Below are 25959 nucleotides of genomic sequence, written 5' to 3' on the forward strand. Positions count from 1 at the left end.
GAGCAGTGTTAAGCACGTTCACATGGTTGTGAGTGTTTCTGTGTGGGGTGCATCAGGCACAGAGGATATGCAGTTCATTCAGTCAGGGATCAGAAAGCTTTATTGTTTTTGTTCTGCTTTTTAATTCTACATTGGGAAAGTGGATTTAAAATGCAGGGAACTACAGAAATGTAGAGAGAGGTGCTCACGTGTGTGCGTACATTCAGGCCACTTTCAGATTTGCCAGCTGAGAGGCCAACTCACCGGCATCACACAGCTGAGGATGGGACGGCCTGGATTCAGGACTCTCAATGAACATTGCGTTCCCCTCTTTCCCAGTGGCTTTGAGGATTAGACCCCTAACCCAGGAAAGTGATGATACCTCTGACAGCAACAGGGGAGTGGAAGTTTCTGTAGAGGATGAAGATGGCTCACAGTGAAGATTTCAAAGGAATTGAGGGCACTGCCAGTGGCCACATCCAACGAGTAGTTAGAGACTGAGAATTGGAGCCACTTTACCCTGGCTTCCCAGCCTGGGAGAGGGTTCTGGACAAAACGTTTCCATAAATCCAGCCTTGCGATTAAAGGAAATAGCCTCTCTGTACCCCTGTGAACACATAGGCACACACGTACATGTTAACACATGCACAAGACACACATTGGCACATGCTTACACACACACATTGATACACACACATTGACATAAAAACCAGTGCCCTCATGCGGGTGACGTCCACAGACCATGGCTGCAAAGAAAGGTATTTCGTGGTGCTTTTCCTTCTTGTCCTCTCCTGGAGTTTACAGCACTTGGAAAATGTCAAGCGTGGGAGGCCTCTTAGTCTTGGGTTAGGTGAAAACTCCCTCTACATATTTGGAGGGCGTCCAGGCCCTGCGAGTGCGCTCGCAGAGGAGATAACAGTGACCTTGCTGGCAAGGGAGGACAGCCCCGCTGAGGCCAAGGAGCCTTGCTGGCTGGGCTGAGGTCACTTACCCTCCCCCGCGGCACCTGGGTTGACTCTGATGGCAAAGACTCTGGTTCAGCGTTGGGAAAGAAGACATGGCTCTGCTCTCAAGGAGGCCCTGCAGGTTTTGGGGGAGGAGACTCCTTCTCTGCCCCTGGGGGCCCGCAACAGAGTGTGTTAGTCGCTCGGTTGTGCCCGATGACTCTTTGCGACCCCATGGACTGTAGCCCGCTAGGCTCCCCTGTCCATGGGATTATCCAGGCAAGAAAACTGGAGTGGGTTGTTGCCATGCCCTTCTCCAGAGGATCTTCCCGACCTCGGGACTGAACCCAGGTATTCCACATTGCAGGCAGATTCTTTACCATCTGAGCCACCAGGGAAGCCCTCAGGGAGGAGAGTTTGGGGGAGGAGACTCTACCTTTCCCCCTGGAGGCAACAGGCTGATGGTCAAATATCCATCAATCACTTTGTCTTCTCAAAGGCACCCAGCATGCCTCTGCAGAACGGTGACAGGTTCTGGGTCCTAGCAGGGCTGTGTCTGGCTCCTCAACACTCGGAGACTCAGCCTGGCTGGGCCTGACTAGGGCAGCTCAAGTCTCAGCGCGTCTGGTGTGTAACCGGAAGCTGTGGAGGTTTTCTCATCTAAATGTAATCCCCTCTGTGGTCATCCCTTTAAGGGGCCAGCCTGTCATGTTCAGTGACCACAGGTGACAGGGTCCTCACTGCCTCTAGGAGCAGCCTATGGCCGAAGGGAGACCCACCTGGTTCCTGCCCCTCTGTCACTTCCACTCACTCGTCCTGACTATGCCACTTGGGTTAGGACGAACCCTCCTTTCCCAAGACAGCCTTGCAATATTGGAAAAAAGCTGGCATTCATGCGTTGGCAAATACTGAAAGGGTTCCTGCTGGGTGCTGGGCCAGGGCTGAGAGCTGAGGGCAGACATGTGCTTGGTGGTCTGGTGGAGGGCAGGACAGGAAGAGAGCTGGCCCTGTAGGGTGATAGTCTGCAGGCTGGGAGAACCCCTGGGGGCTGGGCACTGCACAGAGGAGAGGAAGCCACATGCTGGAGGGTACATGACAGCTACTCAGGAGGGGTGCCAGAGCTCTATGTGCTCAAGACAGAGGGGCTGGGACATGGGAGTCCAGGCTGCAGCCTGGCGCCTGCACTGCAGGTGATTCAGAATGGGTGGGGAGACCGACAGCTTACCCCAGGCAGGGCACCAGCTGGACCTGATTCTGAGGCCTTAGCAGGGGCAAGGGTGGGCACAGACCAGGGAGTTTTGATAGAGGAAAGGCAAAATCAGGTCTGGAATTTAGCAAGGTCACGCCAGCTGCCAGGTGGAGAAGGCATTTCCAGGGTGTCCTCTGGCCAGAGCAGAGAGTCCAGGGGAGGTGGCTGCAGGCAGCCTGGCCAGAGGAACTGGGCGTCCTGGCTAAGGCGGAAGCTGTGGGTGCAGGTCAATGGGTGGGGTTGAGAGACGGTAACATGCGGGTTCAAGGGGAGTTGGCAAACTTCTCTGGACGTGCAACTTCAGGTCTGCACGTACTCACTGAACATAACCTTGGAGTGCTTCACCAGCCAACTCAGCCCCTTGGGTTGGGCTCCTGTTTACAATTTAAGGTAACTTCAAGCGTGGTGCCCAGAGCAGAACAAAGGATTTCAGCTACTGTCTGGATGGTGTGGATTATCTCAGCCTTTTATCTCTCTCCTTCCAGTCTCTGCCCTCTCTGCCACCAAGGTTGACATCCGAGGTCTGGTAGCTGGAGCCCACAGTTGCACATAGATACACACTGTCTTCTCAAGGCCTTGAACCTTCACTCTGGATAGCTCCAAGCCATGTGCCCCTGTCTGGAACCTGGGCAGCTGGTTTTTAGAACCTATTAACAGGAACTCACATTTATTATTTTTCTTTGTATTTTTTGTAAGAAATTTACTTTTCTTAGATTCAGGGCTTCCACCTCCAGCCCTTTACCCTGAAGACACAGGAGCCTTGGGTTAGAAGCTGTGACGCTTGGCCTCTGGGTTGATATGTGACGTTCCACTGTAGTTTCACCCACTGTGTAAGAGGAATTTTATGTTTTCTTAAAAAAAAGTTTTGTCTAGAGGCAGCAAAGTGGTGTTCTGGCTTCTTCTCCTCCGTGGTCCCCAGGAAAACTAGGGGAAAGACACAGCATGTAGACCAGTCCAGCCTGAAACACCCCACTGAGGTGTTTCAGGCTCAGCAGCCAGCTGGGCTTGGCCCTCCAAGACACCATATAAAAGTGCAGTGGCAGTGTGTGTGTATGTGACCGTGAGTGTGTATGTGTGTGTGAAGTGGGGGTCAGGTTATTGGGGTGGAGGGAAGGGAACTGTTTGATTAATGGGTGTCCTGTGAACCTGCACATTTGGCCAAGGCTGCATTCCTGGGCTTTCAAACCCAGGGCAGTTTGATAAGCTGAGACCAAAGTCCTCTTTCCTCCCAGCAATGAGAGCAAACAGGGCCACTTGCTAATCCCAGCCCTGGCCTCTGGGGCCGTCTCTCGGCAACCAGCCCACCAAGTGGCCTTTCACAGGCCAATCAATGGGGCAGCTCTGGGGTTGGGAGCCCCGATAGCCAGCCTGTCTGAGTGGGATGGGAGGGAGGCCGGGACACATCGACCTCCAGCACGCAGTCTGAAGGGCCATGCTTGGCCAACGAGGCCCACCACAGTCTCAGCTCCTCCGGAGCTGGACTTCTCCTCCTCTCCTTCCCGCCACCCCCTTCCCCAGCCTTTATTCCCACCTGGGTACCTTATCAGTAGGACTCTCTCCATTCCTCTAGTGCCTGCCTACAATGTTCTTCCCAATCCCCACCGTCTTCAAAAGCCTGCCCTGGTTCCTTCTCCTCTAGGAAGCTTTCTCTGATCACTCCAGTCTACATGGATCTCTTCCTTCTCTGGATCCCTGGAGCCCTCAGGGTCACGACTCATAATTTAGTACCAGACACTTCTTCAACTGGTTTGCGGGTGTTGTCTTGCTCTCACCAGCTAGATTGTCAATACCTTGGGGGTAGGGCTCACACTTCAGGATCATCCCTAACCCACCCAGTGGAGGGCACACTGGAAGCTTTGGGAGGATCAAACCAGTGCGGACAGAATGAGGGAACAGGGAATAGACTGGGGTGCAGGCAAGGGGCTGAAGGACTTAATCCCAGGAAGATGTGGAGGGCAGACTCTGAGATGAAAGGCAGTATGGGAGTCAGTCTGGAGAGAATGTTTATTTCTGGGGAGCCACAGTAGAGAGCTGAGGGGTGTCTGCACATCCTGTCACCTGCATCCACTCCTCTCTGAGAACTGTTTCTTTTCTTGGCAGGAGCTGAGGGTATGGAGCTGCATCCGCATTTGCATCACTGGGTCCCTCACTTCTGACTGGAGGGGGTTACAGTTGTGATGGAACCTGGAAGGTCCTTTCAAATTCTCTTCTCCAGAGACTTGGATTCAGGACTTGAGCGAGATATGCCTCCGTGTCTGAAGTGTTGCCTCTGAAAAGATGTAAATCAGCTACGAGATGGCTGTATGTAGGGAGGAGCTCTGGAAGCAAGGCTGCAACAAAGCAGGAAAGAAGAGAACGAACAGGAACTGGAGTCCATGTCCAGCATGCAGCTGCCTTTGCTGCTCACGCTGTCAGAGCTCACCGTAGTCCCGAGAGCAGACACTGTTGGGATCCTGTTTTACTGATGGAGCAAGTCAGGCCTGGAGATCCAGTAACTTCCCCAGTCACACTCAGCCAGTAACCGGCAGACTTGAACCCTGTCCTGACAGGTTACCAAGTCCAAGCATAGCCCCCTATCTGCCTTTGCTCTAACCAGCTTCATGGATCTAGGCCCTGTCTTTTATGAGACACTTCTCTACACCCTGCACTTCAGTTTTGGGAGATACCAGAGCTGAATTGGTAAGGTTTGTTTCTATCATTTATCTACCTCCCTATCTATCTACCTGGGCTTTCTCTGGTAGCTCAGCTGGTAAAGAATCCACGTGCAATGCAGGAGACCTCAGTTCAATTCCTGGGTCAGGAAGGTCCTTTGGAGAAGGGATAGACTACTCACTCCAGTATTCATGGGCTTCCCTTGTGGCTCAGATGGTAAAGAATCTGCCTGCAATGATGGAGACCTGGGTTTGATCCCTATGTTGGGAAGATCCCTTGGAGGAGGGCATAGCAACTCACTCTAGTAATCTTACTTGGAGAATCTCCATGGACAGAGAAGTCTGGTGGGCTACAGTCCATGGGGTCACAAAGAGTTGGACACGACTGAGTGATTAAGCACATCTATCTATTTACCCATCTATCAAATCATATCAATCCATCCATCACCTATCTATCCATCATCTCCCTACCTATCCACCCAGCATCTATCTATCTATCATCTATCTAAGTGCAATTAAATCCTAGATGGAGAGAACAGGTAAGAACCTTGGAGACTCAGGTTGGATGAGGACTAAGAAAGGATCCTCACCACCATTAACACTATCAGTTGTTCACATGCTTTCCTCTAAATGGGCCCTCTTCACTCCTCAAGCAGCCCCATTTTACAGAGGGGTCCCTAGACAGGGAGTCACCCAATAACCCACCAGGGCAGTGGGCGTGGAGCTCGCGCATGCGCTTAGGCTGCCTCTTGTCTTGGCTTCTCCCTGCAGGTGGATGCGCAGCCTCTAAACACCCCAGGGGGTGTGCTCTTGTCTTCCTCCCCAGCTTGCCTTGAAATACCCCCTACTGTGACCACCACGAGGACCAAGTCTTGAGCTCTCTCTCTTGGACGGACTTTGGTCCGAGTCACTCTACCGCCAGCTTCTCCAGCCAAGCAGCCACCAACTGGACAGTGCCTCCGCAGGGCACTCCCCCGCCCCCACCCCAAGGTTTCCCAGCTGCCGAGTCAGCTCCCTTCATCTACATCCCCCGCCTCGCTCCCCTCTGTCTCCAACAAAACCAAGCACCCTGCCTCTGCCTGCCCTTGAAGGCCCAGTTTCTCCCACTCCTTCCTTATTAGTGAGTAAAAAGAAAAGGAATTCCTTTAGCAATTGGAACAGCCTCTGAATGAAGTTGAAGGACATGCTGCGAAGTGTGAAAAAAACAAGGCCTGAACTTGCCAAGCTGACCAAGTGGTTATTTTAATCATGTGGAACAGCCTCCTTTTCATGGAAAATTTTCTACTCCAACACCTGTGGCCATTAAAGGAACCCTCACTCTTTTCTCCCCTGGGGTCCCAAGGGTCCACCTAGCCAGCCGCTGCCAGCCCAAGTAATTATTCCTGTTGCCCTTCCTCTCTGGCTCCTCATCCCTGCCCAGCCCAGCCCCTGCTAGCCCTCAGGCATAAGTGGATGCAGGGGAGCAGTTCTGAACCTTCTGGGAAGAATAAAGTGCCCCAGAGACCAGGATCACCCACCGCTTTCTTCTGGAATCAGGTATGACTCTGTCCTCATTTAGACACTGAAGGTAGTTCAGGCCTTCTGTTCCCTAAAGTGTCCCATGCCCATCTTAAGGAGGCATTGTAGCTCACCGCCTACAATTTGGACCGTATCTCTGCAAGAAAAAAATTCAGTGAAATTACATCAAGTTAAGAACACCAACCATGGTGTGTACCCTGATTTCAGGCATGTAACACAGATTGTGCTAAATTGTTTGGTGTGGAAAGTGGCTTCAGATGTGTTGTAGTTGATCTTTTATGCATGAGACTTTGCTCCTCTGGTGGCTCAGATGGTAAAGAATCTGCCTGCATGCAGGAGAATAGAGCTCAATCCCTAGGTTGGTAAGATCCCCTGGAGTAGGAAATGGCAACCCACTCCAGTATTCTTGCCTGTAGCATCCCGTGGACAGAGGAGCCTGGAGGGCTACGTACGGGCTTTGGGGTTGCAAAGAGTTGGACATTAATGAGCGACTAACACTTTTACTTTTTCTTTCATGGTCATTAACAGGGCTTCCCAAGTGGTGATAGTGGTAAAGAACCCGCCCGCCAATGCAGGAGACATAACAGACACACATTCAATCCCTGGGTTAGGAAGATCCCTTAGAGAAGGGCATGGCAACCTACTCCAGTATTCTTGCCTGGACAATCCCATGGACAGAGGAGTCTGGTGGATTACAGTTCATAGGGTCGCAAAGAGTTGAACACAAAAAGCAATTTAGCAAGCACACACTCAAAGTCATTAACATGTGCAGTAGCAATTTAAAAACTTGAAAGCAATACCCAAGTCAATGAGAAAATTAGGGACTTTCAAAACAATGAAAATTCCCCTTAATATTATTCAAATGTGAAACCAGAGGTGAGACTCATACCTAACGTATCCTTGTATGGCCCATAATACCCACCTAACATGCCTAACACATAATAGTTTCGTATAAATGTTTTTGGATAAATGAATGAATTGTGCCATCTAAAATATATGAGACTTCACTTTTTACTCATTAGTCAAGTTCTAGAAAATATCAAGCATAATTTCAATGACAATCAGAGGAAGTACTAAAGGTAACGTAACTGAATCTCTTAACTTTCTCCTTGACTCAAACTTTTCATTCCTCTGCCAGTTTAGTGCTTGCTAGAATTTCACTCCTCTGCCAATTCAGTACTTGCTAGAATAACATCTTTATTGATGAGTCAGAAAGGAGCAAGCTGACAGTACAGAAGCAGGCCAGGTAGCTATAGTTGGGGGGTGCTGTCTGACAGTAACTTCTCTGGTACCTGGGTCCTCAATTTGAGAATTCCAAGCATTTTTCAGGATGAGCTTATTAAAAAGCTTCAAGTCCCACTTCAAGGGGAAATGTAAGTTGGAGATCCCTTGTCTCCATTTTGCAAAAGAGTAAAGACCTAAAGAGGAGATGTGATTTACAAAGGACACCTAGAGAGTTGGTTGCTGTTGTGTTCAGTTCCGTCAATCTTTCCCAGCTTCAGAGCGTTTTCCAATGATTTGGCTCTTTGCATCAGGTGGCCAAAGTATTGGAGCTTCAACTTCAACAGTCCTTCCAATAAAAATTCAGGGTTGATTTCCTCTAGGATTGACTGGTTTGATCTCCTTGCTGTCCAAGGGACTCTCAAGAGTCTTCTCCAGTACCACAGGAGCAAAGCCAGAACCAGAACTCAGGTCTCCAAGGATCTCTCTACTATAACAAATTGCTGCCTGGGACAACTTGGGTAAGTCTGACTAAACACAGAAGTCCTTTCTGTAATTAGCATTAGTTTTAACTCACCAAAGCAATATTGAAATAGAAAAACAAAACTGGAGAGCTTACACTTCCTAATTGTAAAACTTACTCGAACCCTACAGTAATCAAAACAGAAGGGTACTGGTATAAGGATAAACATATAGACCAATGGAATAGAATTTAACTCAGATAACCCAGAAATAAACTTATACATCCATGGCCAATTGATTTGATTAATCAATAACATGAAAAGATGCTCTACATCATTAGTACTTAGGGAAATGCAAATAAAAACCATAATGAGATATCACTTCACACCAACTAGGATGGCTATAAAAAAAACACTCTGAAAATAAATGTTGAAGAGGATGTGGAAAAATTGGATCTATTGTATATCACTGGTGGAAACGTAAAATGGTTCAGCTGCTGTGGAAGATAGCACAGTGGTTTCTCAAAAAATTAAACATAGAATTACCATGTGATCCAGAAATTCCACTTCTAGATATATGCTCAAAATAATAGAAAACAAGTATGTGAACACACATGAATGTTCTCAGCAGCATATTCACAACAGATAAAAGGTAGGAACAAACCAAATATCCATCAACAGAATGGATAAATACATGTGTTTATACTTACAACTGAATATAATGCAGTCATATAAAAAATAATGATATATTGATACATACTACAATGTGGATGAACCTTGAAAACATTATGCTGAGTGAAACAAGCTAGGCACAAAAAATGATGTATTGTACAATTCCCTTTATATGAAACATTCAGAATAGGTAAATCTATAAAGACAAAAAGCAGGTTGGTAGTTGCCAGGGGTTTAGGCAAGGGGGCAGGGGGGAGTAACTGCTTAATGGGTAAGAGATTTTCTTTTAGGGTGATGAACATGTTTTAGAACTTGATAGTGGAGAGAGTTGTGGTTGCAGAACACTGTGAATGTACTAAATGGTACTGAATATACACCTTAAAACAGTTAATTTTATGTTATATGAATTTTACCTCAATTTTTTAAAAAAGGCGTTAATTCACTCAGAGAGTCATTAAGAAAGGAAAATATGTAAGCCCGCTGTGTTCTTCTTTTGGAACAAATAACTATTTGACTGACAACTTTTCACATTCTTACCAGTGTGTGGGGGAAAAAGTCACAAGTATTTTCTGGAACATGCAGAGTTGTGAAACCAATGCCCTGAGTAAACTGAAATTAGTAACTGATGGAGCCCCAGAGGCCAATCTAGCTAGCTAGCTTAGAGTTCCCTTCTAACCAGATGTGGCCCTGCCTCCAGGCATTGTCCTTTTCCATCTAGCCACAGACACTTCCCCTCTTTTACAAACGTTCAACTTTCCAGTGGGATCCTGGGTGGGGGATATGATGGGATGACAGGGGGGAAATTCTAGAGACTGAGCTTCATCACATGGCAGGTTGTCGGTGATTGGAGAGTTTTGCCAACAGTCTAAAATCACTTAGAAGTCCAGGGGTAGGAGGCTGAAGCATTTGCTTGAAGAGACACTTAGAACAAAGTCTGGGGCCAAATCTAATCTGAAGCCCATTACTAGTCAGGTGCCTTAATGGAGTTCAGAAATCAGAAGTAGAAATGTCTGTGATGATGCTGGCAGGAAGCAGGTAATTGCTGGATGGACCAGCCTGGCAGAAGATAAAGGGAGGAATCAGGGTCCTGATGTGAGCTGGGTAAATCAGGACGGGATGCTGAGTAGAAGAATAGGAGGTTGGACCTGAAAGAAAACATCACTGTGGATGCCTGGAAAGGCCTCAGGAAGTCACGCCCAGGCATCAAGCCAGCTCTGGGTAAACAAGATTGATGCTCCCTCACCTTGGTGGTTCTATCCAACAAACCACAAAGTTTATAGGATTATTCTTCTGCACTGGTTCCCACAGGTGACACTTCAGATAGCTCCCTTCTATGGCATCTAAGAGCACTCTGTCTGTGCCTTTAGGGCCCAACTGCAAGCTGTTATGGGCTTCCCGGGTGGCGCTAGCCTGGGAACTCACCTGCCAACGCAGGAGACATAAGAGACTTGGGTTCAATCCCTGAGTCCAGAACATCCCCTGGAGGAGGGCACAGCAACCCACTCCAGTATTCTTGCCTGGAAAATCCCATGGAGAGAGGAGCCTAGAGGGCTAAGGTCCATACAGTCACAGAGTTGGATATGACTAAACAGACTTAGCATGCAGGCAGGCTGTTATAGTTATTTATGGACATAACTAAATCTCTTGCTTGCTCTAAGCCCCCTTTGGCCAGATGAGTCTGATTAACCTTTGTTTTCCTCCACAAAGCTGAATATAATGCCTTATTTTGAGAAGGCACTGATACAATGTCTATGGATGATTATAAGGGACAGCTTTTGTCTTCTAGCAAGCTTTCACTGGGAAAGCATGACATGAACCACATATGAGACTGAAGGAGTATCAAACATAGAAGCCCCCAGGATGGCCTGTGACCTCACTGGTCCAATTCTAATTGTTTACTTCCTTCTCCATGGTGATTGGTTCAAATGTGTGATCTGAGCAGAACCAATCAGAATCCTCCCATGAGCTTTGACACATGAACTCTGAAAGATATCTCAAAAAGACTGTAAACCCTCCAATTAAGCTTTATTCTCTAATCATGCTGTTTTCAAAACTAAACACCACCAGCCAGGTTAATTCAACATGCTTAAAGCCTAAGATTGGCCACTCTGGTGGTTTCTTGTCTCATTCAAATTAAATTCCTGTGACCTAACCCTTCTTATTGCTAGTATCACACTTTTATTTTGTTATCCATTTAGTTGGATAACATAATGAAAGAAAATACACTCATACAAGACAAATAATTTCATTAATATGCACTACTAAACACAAAGATGGCAACATAACCCTAAGCCATCTCTTTGTAGATGGGCAACACCACCACGAGAGAGTTCAAAATGTGCTTCCAAGAAATGGTTAGAGAGGTTCAAGACAGGCCCATTAAACCAAGTTCCTAAGTGCTTCTGTATAAAAGTATGGGGTATATGAGGGTCACATATTTAAAACTGAGGACCACTTGGTTGAATTGACATTTATTTACATCATTTTTTTTCTATTTATTCACCTGAAAATGATGCATAGAAAAAAATTATGCATAGACTATCCAGTGCTCTCTTCTGTGCAACTTGTGCAATTCATACTAAGTGTCTTCACCCTATTGTGATCCTTCAGTGGAAGTGGAAAGGAAAACAGAGGGAGGATAGGAAGTGACACACAGAGAGATGAGTGGGGAGGGAGACATGGCCACTCATTAGCTGTGTCCTCTGTGCTGGAGGTTGAGGTCATGGGCTGGCCTTGCGGGACCCTGCAATCTAGCACAGCTTCTATCTCCCATAGGACATAGGGCAAGTCATTTCTCACTGAGTTCACCATCTTTCTCTTCCAGAGAAGGAATTCATGAGCTCTCCAGCATAATTCTAGGGCTTGGTGGGGTGGAAGGTACTCAATAAAGTGTTTTCTGATGGAACCTGAACTGGAGAGGCTCCTGATGCAGGGGCATCTGGCAGAGTGGAGGGCAGGGCTGAGGCATGACCCTGACCATGAGGATAAGGAGCAGTTGACAATCTGAACCATCAGAACCACACATACCTTCCCCTCCCTTGATTCCAGAATGCAGGGGTCTTGGGCTGGTCACTGAGATGGAAGCTGCAGAAACCAACCAGTCCAAGTAAATGACCAAGGTCTTCTTTCAGTCACCACTGAAATTAAAATATAACAGAAAAAAAGAGGATTTTGTAGGAGGGTATGAAAAACTCAGAGACATCTTCCCAAAAGTAGAACAAAAAGATAAATAGAAAATAAGAGATAAGTGATGAGATATTTAGACTATCAATTTAGGATGTTTAATATCCAGTTAATGGAAGTTCTAGAGGGAGGGAATAGAGAAAATGGGAAAGGGTAGAAATTAGTCAAGAAATAAATACATGCATTTTCCACAGAAGTAAAGGAGATGAGTTTCTGGGTTGACAGCTTATTGATTGATTGTCCAAAACAATGAATGAAAAGACATGCTAAGAGATATCACCATGAAGTGTTCCACCAATGGATATAGAGATTCCTAATAGCTCCCAGAGAGGAAGCAAGAAAAGGTCCCATTCAAAGACACAGGAATCAGATTGGTATCTTGAGAGGTCTGACAGCTTCCCTAAACTAGAAGACAAAGGATCAATCTCTTTAAAATTCTTTTTCTTTAAAAAAGACTTTCACTCTAGCATTCAATACCTTACCAACTGAAAAATTTACACCCTTTCTCAGGAAGGTAGTGAAGGAGATGCTCCAGCAAGACAAAGGAGTAAACCAAGAAAGTGGAGGACACAGGATCTAGGAAACAGGGTAACAAATGCAATATTTTTATTGTCAGAATAATCCCTGATTTGTTTCACTCAAATATTACAATTCTATTGGAAGGATGAGAGAGCAAAAGTAAAAGGGAGAGTACTGTAAAGTTACTAAGTCCTCATTTGCCATATGAAGAAGCCACTAGATGATGTCTAAAATTGATAAACAAAGACATGGCAACATCAACACATTACTCAGAAACAGAGAGGCAAATACCAGAAGCAGCACCAGGAGTTAGCAGTCGTTTGGTTGCCTTTGGGAAGCAGAACTGGATAGGGGACAGGATGGGAAGGAGAATGGGGAGGCAGATTGCAGGAAAATAGTTTTGTTGTTAAACATGCTTTTATGACTAATTGATTTAAAATACAAAAACTGTGCACATATTGCTTTGATAAAAAACTTTAAAAATAAATTATGAGACTCAAAGCGTCAAGTTCAGGTGTGAGCTATGAACAAAGTCAAGCAAGGAAGTCCCAGGGGCGTGGAGAGAAGTGTGGTTCTTCCCTTTCTACCCAACCCTCGAGTGTTTCTGGCTGCTGCGGGGCTCCGGGCTTGGGAACAGCAGGCTCCACGTCGCTGTCGCTGTCGCTGGGCAGGGGAGACACTTTCTCTCCAACAGACTAAGCGGGGACAGAAGGGAGCGTCCTCTATTTACCACGCCCAGAGCACCCTCCGCAGAACATTCCGGAGCCTCTGCGAACCCTCACCGCCCTCCCCCTGCCCCACCCAACCCCCCTCCCCGAGGCGCCCTCCCCCAGCCCCACCGGCCGCCGCCCCTCCCCCGGCGGCTGCTTGTGGCCGCTGGAATCCCTGTCGCCCCGGGACTCAGCTGACAGCAGACAGACAATGGTATTTCCCATCAGCCTGGGTATCAGGAGCCGGCCTTATCCAGCGGTGTTTTTCTATTAGTCTAACACCCCATTGTCCACCGCTTATCGCAGAAATGTTGATGTCATGCCTGGCTTGGAAGTGGTTTCTGCATCTCCGCTGGGAGGGCCTCGCTTTAATTGGAGGGAGGGGGAGGGGCGGAGGAGCCCATTTATCAGAATTCTCACGAGAATTCACCCCTTGTCCTCCCGCAGCAGGGCCGCGGAGGGCGCCACGGTGGTGGGGGGTTCCCGGACACCATTCCTGGCCTTTCTCTCAGTCCCTGGCTCTCGACCCTGCCAGTCTCCCTCACAGCTGAAGTGCTGGGGAGTGTGGAGGGTGCTGGGTGTGCTTTCATGCCCCCCCCAACCCTGGGCTGTGGGTGTTTGGAGACCTGTTTTCCCTCTGCTGAGCTCCAGGTGGGGAGGGGTCGTCGTGCTCTTCCTCCTCTGAAGCTCCTTCAGGCGCCACCAGAGCCTGTTCTTGGTAGGAGCTTGATAAGCATATAAGCAAATGAGGAAACCAAAGCGTAGGCATCTGGCAAGGTCCAGCCTGAGAGAAGGTAGAAAACTCAAGGCTCGCCTTCATTTCTGTTACACCCCACTCCCCAACCCTCCAGCCCTAGTTGTGCCAACTCCTAAGTAAAGTCCTAATAATATGGTCTGTCCTCTCCCATGACGCTCAGTCTTCCCAGATCCTGTGTTTGCTCATAGTGTTCCCAGATCCTGTGTTTGCTCATAGTGGAGGTCTGAGCCCAGGAGACCGTGTGTGTGTGTGTGTGTGTGTGTGTGTGTGTGTGTGTGTGTGCGCGCGTGCGCCTGCGTTAGAGCTGCCTTTATCAGATGGTTAAGAAAGAAAATGGTGCATTGCCCTGCTGTCTTTTGCTGGGGTGAATTAACCTTTCCAAGACTCAGCTTCTTCCTCCATTAAACAGGAGCGTCTCAACAGATTATCCGGAGGCCAGAACTGAAACAGGTAAGGTGCGTGGCTAGGTGTTCAGCTGGGTGCGTGGCATGTAGTCACACGCAGTAAGCTGGTGGCTGCTATGCGTATAGCTGTTTGAGGCTTTGGCACAAAGCCTGGTCTCTGGACAACCAGAGGAGAGGTGCCAGTGGGGGTTAGAGGGCATTGCCTTGATCCCCTCCTTGGAGAGCTGAGGCAGAGAGGAGGAGGTGTGCCTCGGTGGGCTAGGCCAGCCTGTGTTGGCTGCCAGAGGGAAAATGAGACCATTGGGCGTCAAGTTTTTGCCTCATCTTTAAAAAGAACTTGAATGCATGCCGTAAGCATTGGGAGACTTCTCTGTGGAGTCAAACTTTGTATCTAATGGGTCTGTTTTGAAGTGCTTCTAGGGAAATTTAATTTGGAACATGATTGGCAAGCTCCATTTGAAGGCAGTTTTTACTTTGCGGAGTGGCCTAGTGAACCTCACTTAATGCACAGACAAACCCTACAGGAGGGCACTGCTCCTGCAAGAGAGTGAAGGCTCAACACCAGGAATGGTGGAGACCCTTCTCATCCATCTGCCCCCCTCCCCAGGGCTCCAGACCCCCAGGCTGATAATAAGCACAGTTCTAAAGGCCAGAGTCCTCACAGTAACCCCATCCTGTTAGGTTCTCACCAGGTCCAGTGAGGCCCACTGGCTAATCTCTACCACCACGTTACACTGAGGACACAGGGCTTACCTAGAGCTGGAAGTCAAACCTGGGTCCTTTGAGTCCACATCCAGGCCTTTTCCAAGACCTCAAGTGGCAGCAGATAGAGCACTTGGCTTTGTCTCTTAAACATACACTCCTGGGACAAAAAGAAGCTTAGAGAATAGGGGCAGGCACTGTCTGTTTTGTCGTTGTGTTTGCTGGGTAATCTTCCTTCATCAGGGGCTTGCCATATTCTCTGTCATCCCAGAGGCCAGGGCTGAGGGGGCTAAGGGGGCCAGACATCCAAAACAGAGGTGCCCTTCCCCAATTCCAGGCCACATTGGATACACCTCCTTCCTGACAGGACTGTCTTTTGGGAGTTCCAAAAGTGGAATGTTAGAATGACAGAGTCAGAAATACAGTGCTGCGTGAATTGGAGATGGTATTTTCAAGGGTAAGTTGTTTTTGAAAAAATATTAAACTAACTTTATAATTAAGTTGTGTATAAATTCTGTTTTAGAAAACGTTTTATTTTGTATTGGATTATAGCTGATTAACAGTGTTGTGACAGTTTCAGGTGAACAGCTGAGCGACTCAGCCACACATATACATGTATCCATTCTTCCCCAAACTCCCCTCCCATCCAGGCTGCCATATAACATTGAGCAGAGTTCCATGTGCTATATAGTAGGTCCTTGTTGGTTATCCATTTTAAATACATTTGTGTTTTCATCTCCATCCCAAGCTCCCTAACTGTCTCTTCCTTCAAGGGCAGCTTTAACCAAACTCAATTCTCTTCCCCTAAGGGATTTGAAGGATTCCTACCAGTCTCAAATTTCTCCTCCGTGGACTGGTTGTAATTGCATCAATGATCCTGCTATCTGTCCCATTTTAAGGTATAAATATTTCTGGGTGGACCACATGCAAGTCATGAACACCTTAATGTGAATAGGTATTCACATGTTCTCTTCTGTGAATGCTGAGTGTCCATGGAAAACACCAAGGGGAAAAGGGTCAGTGCAAGAGGAAAGGGGCATGGGACAGAAGACAAGCATTTGCTGCCCAGTTTGTCCAGACTTGGCTTTTTTAAATTATTATTATTATTTTGCACGGTGTAGGTTATCTTTTCCTTTCCAGTTTCACATTTGAAACACGTGTTCCTTTGACCCAAGGCAGCATTTCCTGGGGGTCCCTTTGCTCAGCCAAACACTTATGCTCCTTAAGCTTTGATGATCTCAAAGCATAATTTTCTAGAAGTCAGAAGGCCTGACTGGGTTTCTTGGGAGATTCTTACATACAGTGAAGTGCCTCCTCCCTGCCCAGATAAACAATCATGTTTAGGGAGTTATCAGAGCTTTACAAATACCGTGTTAGCACACAATGCCTGGCTCATTTCTGTAAGCTGGTCCCTTTCTCCTTTCTGCATTCTGTCTCAGTCCCTCGCCTTTCACCTTTCTGCTGTGAGATCTGCAGTTGAAAAACCAGCTCATGCAAGAAGTCTATGGCCTTGATGAGGGCGTGATGTATTCTTCCTTGGCTTATACCCCCTCCCCAGTATTTATGTCTCACAGAACCCTTAATAGCACCTCCTGTGCTTGGTAATGATCATTCATTTGTTTCTTGTCATCACCTCTCAATCCAGAGCCCCAGGGGGGCAGAAGTGGGTTGTTCTTGTCCCCACCGCGTCCACACCATGTCCCCGTATCTCAGCCTGGGGCTGGCACACAGAAGATGTTCAGAAAACCTGGGCTGAGTGAATGAATGAGCTGATGAGGGGGTGCTGAGCAAGATTCTGGGGCATGGGCTATGACCTGAGCTCTTACGGCAGGGCATCCGTGTGGGTCTGTGATGGCAAGGCCAGCCCACACTTCGGCCTCCTGGAGCAGGAGCCAGAAGCAACACTGGAGGCTGAGAACAAAGCAGGAAGCGGAGGTTCAGAGAGAAAATGACGATGGTCTGGGGTCAGCCACGGGGAAAGGGGCTGCTGCCTTTGGGCTCTTCCTGACACTGGCTCCGTGCTGTCTCTCGGTCTATGCCTTGCCTAGCTCTGCGAGGAAGCAGTGGCAAGCGTGTCACACCGCGGGGGTGCCAGGTCAGGAAGCCCACGCGTCTATGGGATGCTTGTGCCCTGTGCAGATGGCAGCTCCAGGCTGCATCTCAGGAGGTGGGGGGCGGTGTGTGTGGAGTTGTGGACACGTGCACAGAAGTGCTGCTCACACAGGCTCCCTGACGTGCCCTCTGATGCCCAAAGTCAGAGGAGGCACTGGAACCAAGTGGGTACAGCCCAAGCTGCTGCTCTGGTCACCAGAGACTACCCAGGGCCACTCCAGAGGTCAAGGGTCACAGGGAGGAAATGAAGCCTCCTTGAAGCCACTCTCAGGGAAGGTGAGGAATCAGCCCTTTAGTAGAGCCTCCACTTGGACCAGCCACCTATCCTGCAGCAAACACCCTTAGAGGAAGCTGGGCTGCTAACGGGCCACCCTGCACAGCCCCAGAACTCAGGACAGGTAGGAACTCCTGGAGAAAGTGGGATTTCCCCTGAGCCTGAGCAGTAGCATGTCTCATCCCTGGACAGAGGCCCCAGCCAGTTGGGAGCTTCTGCTGGGTCCGTCTTGGTGAGGCCTTTCTCCCAGCTTCCTCACCTCTTCCTCTCCCCTCCCGCGCCTCCCAGGCTCCTGCTCTGGCTCCAAGGGTCTGCTGCCTGTGTGCCGCCCCTTTATCTTGTCTCCCTGTTTCCACCGCTATCAGCCACTATCTGGCGCAATTCCACCCGGCGGTGGGCAGGGCAGGAAGCCGGCATGACTCTCCTCTTTGCTCTCCATCCTCTTCCTTCTCCAGAGACAAAAGCAAAAACAGCCTGTTAACAGATCTGCCATTTCCCTCGGCTCCTTGACTTCATTTCCCACTCATTTTTTCACAGCCTCCCCTTTTCCACCATAGGGCCTGGGGCCATCACTTCCTCCCGCCTGTCTGCCGGGGCCACCCCCTCCCAAAGCTGCCTGCTCCCCTTATCCTTTCTGAGGTCAGCCCAACCCGAGGTAGCCGACTGGTCATCTGCAAGGATGGGGAAGGATGGCGCTCTGGCCTGCCTCATGGACTGCTAGGCTGTGACTCTGATTGTAACCACAGGAGGATTTTGTTTTGTTTTGTTTTTGGTCAGAGAGCATCGTGCATCCATTTATTATGTCACCATTCACTCAGACATTCACTGTGTACTTCCTACACTACTGCTGGACACCTAGAGAGGAGCAAGATGAGACCTTGGCCTCTAATAGCTTGGGGAGTTGGCAAGTTGCTGGGCTGAGTTAAGTGCTCCATCCAGTGCTTGGTAGGAGTTACTAAGTGCAACCAAGCACTCTGAAAACTCAGATGGGGAAAGATGGATGCTCACAAGGAGAGTGGGTGCTTGTCAGCACCTCATCCGTACCAGGAGCTGGGTGAAGCTCTTGCATTGTTGCCTCATTGCATCCTGGAGCTCTTGGCAAACCTTTGGGCAGGTGTGATGATCATCACCAATTTGCAGATGAGAGATTGAGGCTAAGTTATGACTGGTGAGTTCAGCATTTGGGTTCATAGCTGGAGCCCCATTTTACTTAAAGACCCAGCTCAGGACTCCTTTGCACAGTCTTCAGCCCACCCATCATGCTACTTGGTCTACATCGCATGCTGGTGGAAGAGTGAGCACTGGAGAAATCTCTGACTTGAGATATTTAATTGCAAAAATAATAGATGCTGAATTGCATTGGGTCTCAGTTTTCCTCATCTACAAAAGGGGTGATAACAGTACCTATCTCTTAGGTTTGCTGTGAATTTTAGGGGAACAGTGTGCATAGCATGCTTATCATAGGGACTGGCATGCAGTGAATATTAGCCATGAGTATTTTTGTAATTCTTATAGTAGACAGAATATACAGGAGATGACTTAGGAAGTGGACTGTCAGGGTTGATATAAATTTTGTATCTGTTTTTCAAGTGCAGATGCCCTGGGCCTTGTCATCTCAGACCAAGAGGATCTGGACTAGACAGTGCCCCAGAGGCTGTATTTCCATTTTCTCTTGAGTTTACTCTGGGTCTCCTTCGTGCTCAAACAGCTTGTTACTTTCAAAGTCCTTGGGTCCTTCAAAAGCCTGAGCCCCTTCTCCTGTGTTAATTGAAATTCAATTTTTTCCATTTTTCCTTGTGGCAAAATACCTGGTGGCTCAGTGATAAAGAATTAGCCTGTAATGCAGGAGACATGGGTTCGATCCCTGGGTCGGGAAAATCCCCTGGAGGAGGCCATGGCAACCCACTCAAGTATTTTCGTCTGGAAACTCCAATGGACAGAGAGCCTCAGGACTGCAGTCCATGGGGTCACAAAGAGTTGGACATGACTGAAGCAACAGAGCATACAAGCAGGCACGCATACGTCACATAAAATTGACCATTTTAACCATTTTAAGTGTATAGTTCAGTGGCATTTTGTACATTTGTATTCCTGCACAACCATCCTCACCTTCCATCTCCAGAACTTTCTCATCATCACAAACTGCAACTGTGTCCCCATAAATAATGACTCCTCCTGCCTCCAGCCCCCAGCCCCTGGCACTCTCCTCTCTGTCTCTATGAATTTGACAGCTTTAGGTGCCTCATATAAGTGGAATCATGTAGTATTTATCATTTTATGTCTGGCTCATTTCACTCAGCATAAAGTCCTCAAGGTTCAGCCTCAAGGTTGTCATATGTATCAGGATTCCTTTCCTTTAAAAAAAATTTTTTTTTAATTTTTATTTATTCGGCTGCACCAGATCTTGTTGTGGTACGTGGGATCTTTAGTTTCCCGATCAGGGATCGAACCCAGGCTCCCTGCGTTTGAGAGCCTGGAATCTTAGCCACTGGACCACCAAAGAAGCCCCTTCCTTCCTTTTTAAGATTGAATACTATTCCACTTAGGAACTTCCCTGTAGTTCATACAGGCAAGCAGATAAAGAATCTGCTTGCAATGCAGGAGACCCAGGTTTTATCCCTGGATTGGGAAGATCCTCTGGAGAAGGGAATGGCAACCCACTCCAGTATTCTTGCCTGGAGAATCCCACAGACAGAGGAGCCTGGTGGGTTACAGTTCATGGGCTCGCAAAGAGTCAGACATGACTGAGCGACTAAGCACACATTATTCCACTGTATATTTTTGTTTTTCCATGCATCTCTTGATGGACATTTAGGTTGTTTCTACCTTTTGGCATCTGTGATTAATGCTGCTATGAACATGGTGTACAAATATACGTTGCTAGATCAAATGGTAATTTTAAGTTTAATTTTTTCAGGAACCTTCATACTGGTTTCCACCATTTCACACTCGACCACCAATGGACAGGGGTCTTTTTTTTTAATTAATTTATTTTTTAATTGAAGGATAATTGGTTTACAGAATTTTGTTGTTTTCTGTCAAACCTCAACATGAATCAGCCATAGGTATACATATATCCCCTCCCTTTTGAACCTCCCTCCCATTTCCCTCCCCATCCCACCCCTCTAGGTTGATACAGAGCCCCTGTTTGAGTTTCCTGAGACATACAGCAAATTCCCATTGGCTGTCTATTTTGCATATGGTAATATAAGTTTCTATGTTACTCTCTCTATACTTCTCACCCTCTCTTCCACTCTCCCCATGTCCATAAGTCTATTTTCTATGTCTGTTTCTCCACTGCTGCCCTGCAAATAAATTCTTAATGTCTATTCTCTATGCCTATGTCTTAGAGAATATGTCTATTCTCTAAGTCTATTCTCTATGTCTGTTTCTCCATTACTGCCCTGCAAATAAATTCTTGATTTCTCCATAACCTTCACCAACCACCTCAGGACACAATTTACTCTTTACAGGTGGGAGTGTACATCTGATTGTTGGGAAATTCTTTTTGTCCCAAGTTCAAATCCTCTAGTACCCTTTTTGCTGGCCTGGTAGCTCAGTGGTAAAGAATTCGCCTGCCAATGCAGAAAATGAGGGCTCAATCCCTGGGTCGGGAAGATCCCTTGGAGGAGAAAAATGGCAACCCACTTCAGTATTCTTGCCTGGGAAACCCTATGGAGAGAGGAGCCTGGCAGGCTACGGTCCATAAGGTTGTACGGAGTTGAACAGGACTTACAGAGTAAACAACAACAATAAGAACCCTTTACACCTGTCCTGGGCTGGCCTTGGTTCCCAGCCAATCTAACTGCTCCTTCTTCCCATGAGTATCCCTTTGGCAGCCTGGGCAGCCCCTGCCCAGTGGTCAGTACACTGACCCGCCCCGTGCCTGCTGGCTCCCGGCCCACCCTGCCGGATGCTGACACGGGGTTCCCCTGCTGACCGCTCCTGGGCCCCTCCTGCCCTTGAGTGGGCACAGACGCCGACAGGACCAGGGGACGCCTCTCCCTTTTTCAAAGAGGGTGAGTTATTGGAAGGAACGCTGGCTCCCTGAGAAGTTAAATCATCCCTTGACTCAGACAACAGCCCTTTGCCCCCCTGGAGAGCATCACTCATCCCGGCACCCGCGGGACCAGGCTCTGTGTCAGAGGAAAGTGCCGCTCCCTTTCCCCTCGCCCAGAAGCTCATCCATCATCCCTATTAGAATTTCGGCTCCTCAGATTAGACATGGAACAGCTGGCCGAGCCGGGGCTCCCCGGGGCTCTGGGAGTTTAGTCTGGGAAGCTGGAGGGGATGCCTCAGAGGACGGGGAACCCCAGATGCCAGGACTCATCCCTCCAGGCCAGCAACTCCGCTACTGCTGGACCCCGTGAGACAGGAGGACTTCAGGCTCGGTGTCCTCATGCACTTGAATGGCCATGGGGAGGGGACCTGGGGAGCCCGAGAGTGGGCTGTGGCCACCATGGTCTGTGTGTGATGTGGCCACCCTGCCTCTGGGGCTGCATTGGTCATGCCCAGGTTCAATAGCTCTTGGATAAATGTTGTTGCAAAACTCTGCCCTGGCAGGAACTGTAGACATGTATTCTCACTTACTTTTCACCAGCTCTTTGATGGAGGTGTTAGTTGCCCATTTTGCAGATGAGAAAGCCAAGGATTGTGAGGTTATATGATTTGCTCAAGGCCTCAGAGTCAGTGAGAGCCAGACAGAGGGTTTGAATCCAGATACGGATGATTCAGCCCTGGCTTCTCTTTCTTGTCACAAATAATCCCACCAGTATTTTTGTGTTCCTCAGAAGTAGTGCAGTGGTCTAATTCTGGGGGCAGAAAAGTCTCCCCAGGCCGTGCTGACATCAAGTTCGTCTTCAGCCATTCTCCAGGCTGTGCTGTCCAAATATGTTACATTTTATTAGTGTGTGAAGCTATTCTTAAGCTTCTAAGTTCTTCTTCTGCTGACTTTAGAAAATCCTTCTCCAGTCTCCTGGCTGTCTGTTTCTACTACGTCTTAGATCCTGCCTGGGGACTTCCCTGGTGGTACCATGGTTAAGAATCTGCCTTGCAATGCAAGGGACGCTGGTTTGATCCCTGGTCAGGGGAACTAAGATCACACATGCCACAGATGAGCTAAATTTGTGTGCCACAACTGCTGAAGCTCAAGTGCCACAGTTACTGAAGCCTGCGCAACACAGATAGGGACCCTGTATGCTGCAAGTAAGACTCAGTGAGGTCAAATAGATAAATATTAAAAAAAAAAAAAAAAAAGATCCTGCCTGGACTCAAGCTTCAAACTTGAATGGGATGTGGCAGGGGATTAAAAACTCTGGGAAAATAGGTAATGCCACTTCTGAGGGGTGTGCCCCAGACCTCCCAATGACCTTAAGGAGAACAAGGAGTGGTCTCAATTCTAGTAACAGTGATCACTCACTGAACCTCCACTGCATGCTGGGTGCTTTGTGTAGCTTGACCAGTCGTTACAATCATTCTGAAAGATATTCTTGTCCCCACTTTACAGGTGACAAAGTAGAGGCTCAAAGAAACTAACTTGTTGAGCTGTTAAATGCCTCCAAAGTGCACACTTGTTCTGACACATCACAGGTGTTCTTGCATAGCCTGGGGATGCCTACATGGATAAAGATTGCCCCTGGCCAAAGGCCCTGGCCAAAAGACCCTGATGCTGGGAAGGATTGAAGGCAGGAGGAGAAGGGGACAACAGAGGATGAGATGGTTGGATGGCATCACCGACTCAATGGACATGAGTTTGAGTAAACTCCAGGAGTTAGTGATGGACAGGGAGGCCTGGCGTGCTGCAGTCCTTGGGGTTGCGAAGAGTCAGACACGACTGAGCAACTGAACTGAACTGAAAGACATAGCAAGGCTGAACTGCTGCACCATCTGGAGCGGGCAAGTCAGACCAGGGGTGGGGTCTTCACTAGGGCTGGAAGATCTTGAACATGGCTACGGCTCCTCCTTGACCACTGATTTCTCATGCTTCCTTGTGGCTTTGACAACCATCAGTCATGTCAACACAACACCTTACACATGCTGAAAAAGTCACTACTTTGGGAAAATGTGCTCAGAGTGTAGAAGCCCTTTTGTTCCCCACAACCAGAGGGTCAGAGCCACTGTGATTATAGGGGGTCCTTTAAATCTCAGAGTTTCATTGGAGAGGTGGATCCAACTGTTCACCCTTGGGACTTGGACCCTCCTCAGTCCCCTCAGCAGAGCTTTCTGTGGAGCTATCCAAGGTCCTGCAAGCGCTTTGCCTGGTGCTGCCTGTAATCAATTGACCTCCGATCTTTCTATCTGGGTCCTTGGCCTCTGACCTTCCCTGACTTTGGAACCCACCAGACTTTACAGTACTTCGCCCTTTCACTCACTTTCTAGGTCCTGCTGATCTGAGCTCACTGGACCTGGTCCACCATGGCCTTGAGGCCCAGCCTCGAAGCCAGTCCAGGTCTCCCTCTTCACTACCACTGCCCTTGCTGATAATCAGCTGAGCCCACTGTCCAGCACTGTGTGTCACTCTGTCCCTTATCTCCTCCCAGGGGCACTTGCTTTCTTGTGTGGTTGTTCCTTGGAATCTGGTTGATTTTCAAGACATACTCAATTTATTAATTTTGTCCATTCTACTTCCTTGGCCACATAACCAGACATTTATGAAAAGTTTCCTGGCTTTAGAGCAGTGGGGATATTCTTATTTAATAAAGCTCATGACTTGAGGAAGCCTGTGTCTCAGTCTGTGATGTGGTTACATCTACTCTATGTATCTCGATACAAGAAATTGATTCTTCAAAGAGAATTGACTAGAAAATGAGCTTTCATTGAAAAGCTACTTTGCTTTCTTGTGAGCATTGGAGCTCTGGTGTTCCGGTCTCAGCATTGCTCCTGACCAGCAGTGTGACCTTGGGCAAGTCATTTAAGCCATACATCCCTTCATATCTCCTGTCATTCACTCACTTTCTGGTAAAATAATTACTCATCATGCATCATGCACTTGGCGAGGTGCTGCGGATGCCACAAGGAGAAAGATACAGTTTCTATCTTCAGGGAGCTTGTGGTATAATCCAGGAGACCAATATGCACTTGGCTAAAATATAAATAGTGTCAAAAATTATTACAACAATAGAAGCAAAGTGCAGAGGGTACATGGAGGCCAGATCCACCCTTGCTGTCCCATCTGCTTGGAAGGCTTTCACCCAGACGCTCGTATGACTCACATCCTCACTTCTGGAGGTCTTTGGTCAATGTCCTATCATCAGAGAGGCCGTCTCTGACTACTTTATTTGAAGCAGGAACCCTGCCCCTGGCCTGGCACCTCCCTGTGTCTCTCTTCTGCTTTTTATCCCATAGCACTTATCATCCTTTGGCAAGGAAGAATCCATCCATTTGTGAAGTGGGGGGTTGCACTCATGATCCCAGTAGTGAGTTGAATGGTGGCCCTAAAACATACGTATATATCTTAGCCCCAGAAGCTGTGAATGTGACCTTATTTGGAAAAAGAGTCTTTGCAGAGGTAATTAAGGATCTTGAGAGGAGGTCATTCTGGATTACCTGGGTGGACTCTAAATTTAATGACAAGTGTCTTTATAAGAGACAGAAGAGAAGACTCAGACAGAGGACAAGGCCACTTGAAGACAGGGACAGAGACTGGAGTGACATGGACACCAGCCAAGGAAGCCAGAGAGGTTGGGAAGGTTGCTCCCCTGGAAGCTTCAAAGGGAGCATGGCCCTGCCGATGGCTTGACTTCAGACTTCTGGCCTCCACAACCATGGGAGAATAAGTTTCTGCTGCTTTAAGCCACCAGGTTTGTGATCATTTGTTATGGCAGCCACAGAACACAATACCATCTCTGTATTGTTCCTATGGTCATCTTCATGGCAAATAGTCTGAAACCTAAAGAAGAGTCAGGACTGAGAATATCATTCAACAATGCCAACCTTTTCAAAGATTCACCAGTTATCTTCGTGCAAATAGACACAACTTGGCAAGGGGTGCATAAGTCACTCCTTATGTACCATGCCAGGGAAACATGCAGAGCAAGAGGCTTTCTCTTGCTGTTCCCAGGGTGAAGAGAGAGATGCATGTTTATCTGGCCCCAGTGGGGATATGGTCATCCACTAGCTTTGCCTACAAAATAAAAGAGGGGTCACATTTTAACTACAGCATGGTTTGTAACAGAAAACAATGAGAAGGGTCTGAACTTCTGTCAGTAAATCATTATATGAACCATCCTACATCCTTACTGTAGAAAGTGAAAGTGTTAGTCGCTCAGTCGTGTCTGACTCTTTGCAACCCCAAGGACTGTTGCCCTCCAGGATCTTCTGTCCATGGGATTCCCCAGGCAAGAATACTGGAGTGGGTTGCCATTCCCTTCTCCAGGGGATCTTCCCAACCCAGGGATTGAACCCAGGTCTCCTGCATTGTAGATGGATTCTTTACTGTATGAGCCATAAGGGAATTCCTTACTGCAGAAACACCCATGTAAAGTCTGTATTCTAACTCTACAGTCTATGAGGATGGTATGCGGGCCCATCTAGTGTATTAGTGTAGTATATTAGAACATATGCTATACCTATTTATTGTTTTTTAACATCTGAAAATGACTTTT

General features: G+C 47.9%; 3 long non-coding RNA genes across 4 annotated transcripts in view; 2 read left to right on the forward strand and 1 right to left on the reverse strand.

Annotated features, from left to right (window-relative positions):
- LOC145508532 (uncharacterized) overlaps nucleotides 1-25959 on the forward strand; it is an 82859-nt gene that overhangs the window by 24469 nt on the left and 32431 nt on the right. The window contains exons 3-5 of one of the 2 annotated variants that reach the window (XR_014055456.1): nucleotides 4273-4851; nucleotides 5595-6359; nucleotides 7978-8083. This is a non-coding gene — a long non-coding RNA (uncharacterized LOC145508532). Of the gene's footprint in view, nucleotides 1-4272; nucleotides 4852-5594; nucleotides 7945-7977; nucleotides 8084-25959 lie in introns of those variants that run through there. The other variant, XR_014055457.1, reaches the window with a different exon arrangement.
- On the reverse strand, nucleotides 4159-14146 carry LOC145508510 (uncharacterized). The gene is made up of 4 exons (XR_014055454.1): nucleotides 13734-14146; nucleotides 11723-11832; nucleotides 6341-6477; nucleotides 4159-4502 (listed from the first exon to the last, which is right to left on the reverse strand). It is a non-coding gene; the product is annotated as an uncharacterized LOC145508510 (long non-coding RNA).
- LOC145508521 (uncharacterized) lies at nucleotides 14104-24073 on the forward strand. Its single transcript, XR_014055455.1, has 3 exons — nucleotides 14104-14314; nucleotides 15308-15427; nucleotides 22863-24073. It is a non-coding gene; the product is annotated as an uncharacterized LOC145508521 (long non-coding RNA).

The sequence above is a fragment of the Giraffa tippelskirchi genome, chromosome 1 (assembly GCF_054371585.1).
Source record: "Giraffa tippelskirchi isolate mGirTip1 chromosome 1, T2T-mGirTip1v1.2.pri, whole genome shotgun sequence".
NCBI classification, from domain to species: Eukaryota; Metazoa; Chordata; class Mammalia; order Artiodactyla; family Giraffidae; genus Giraffa; species Giraffa tippelskirchi.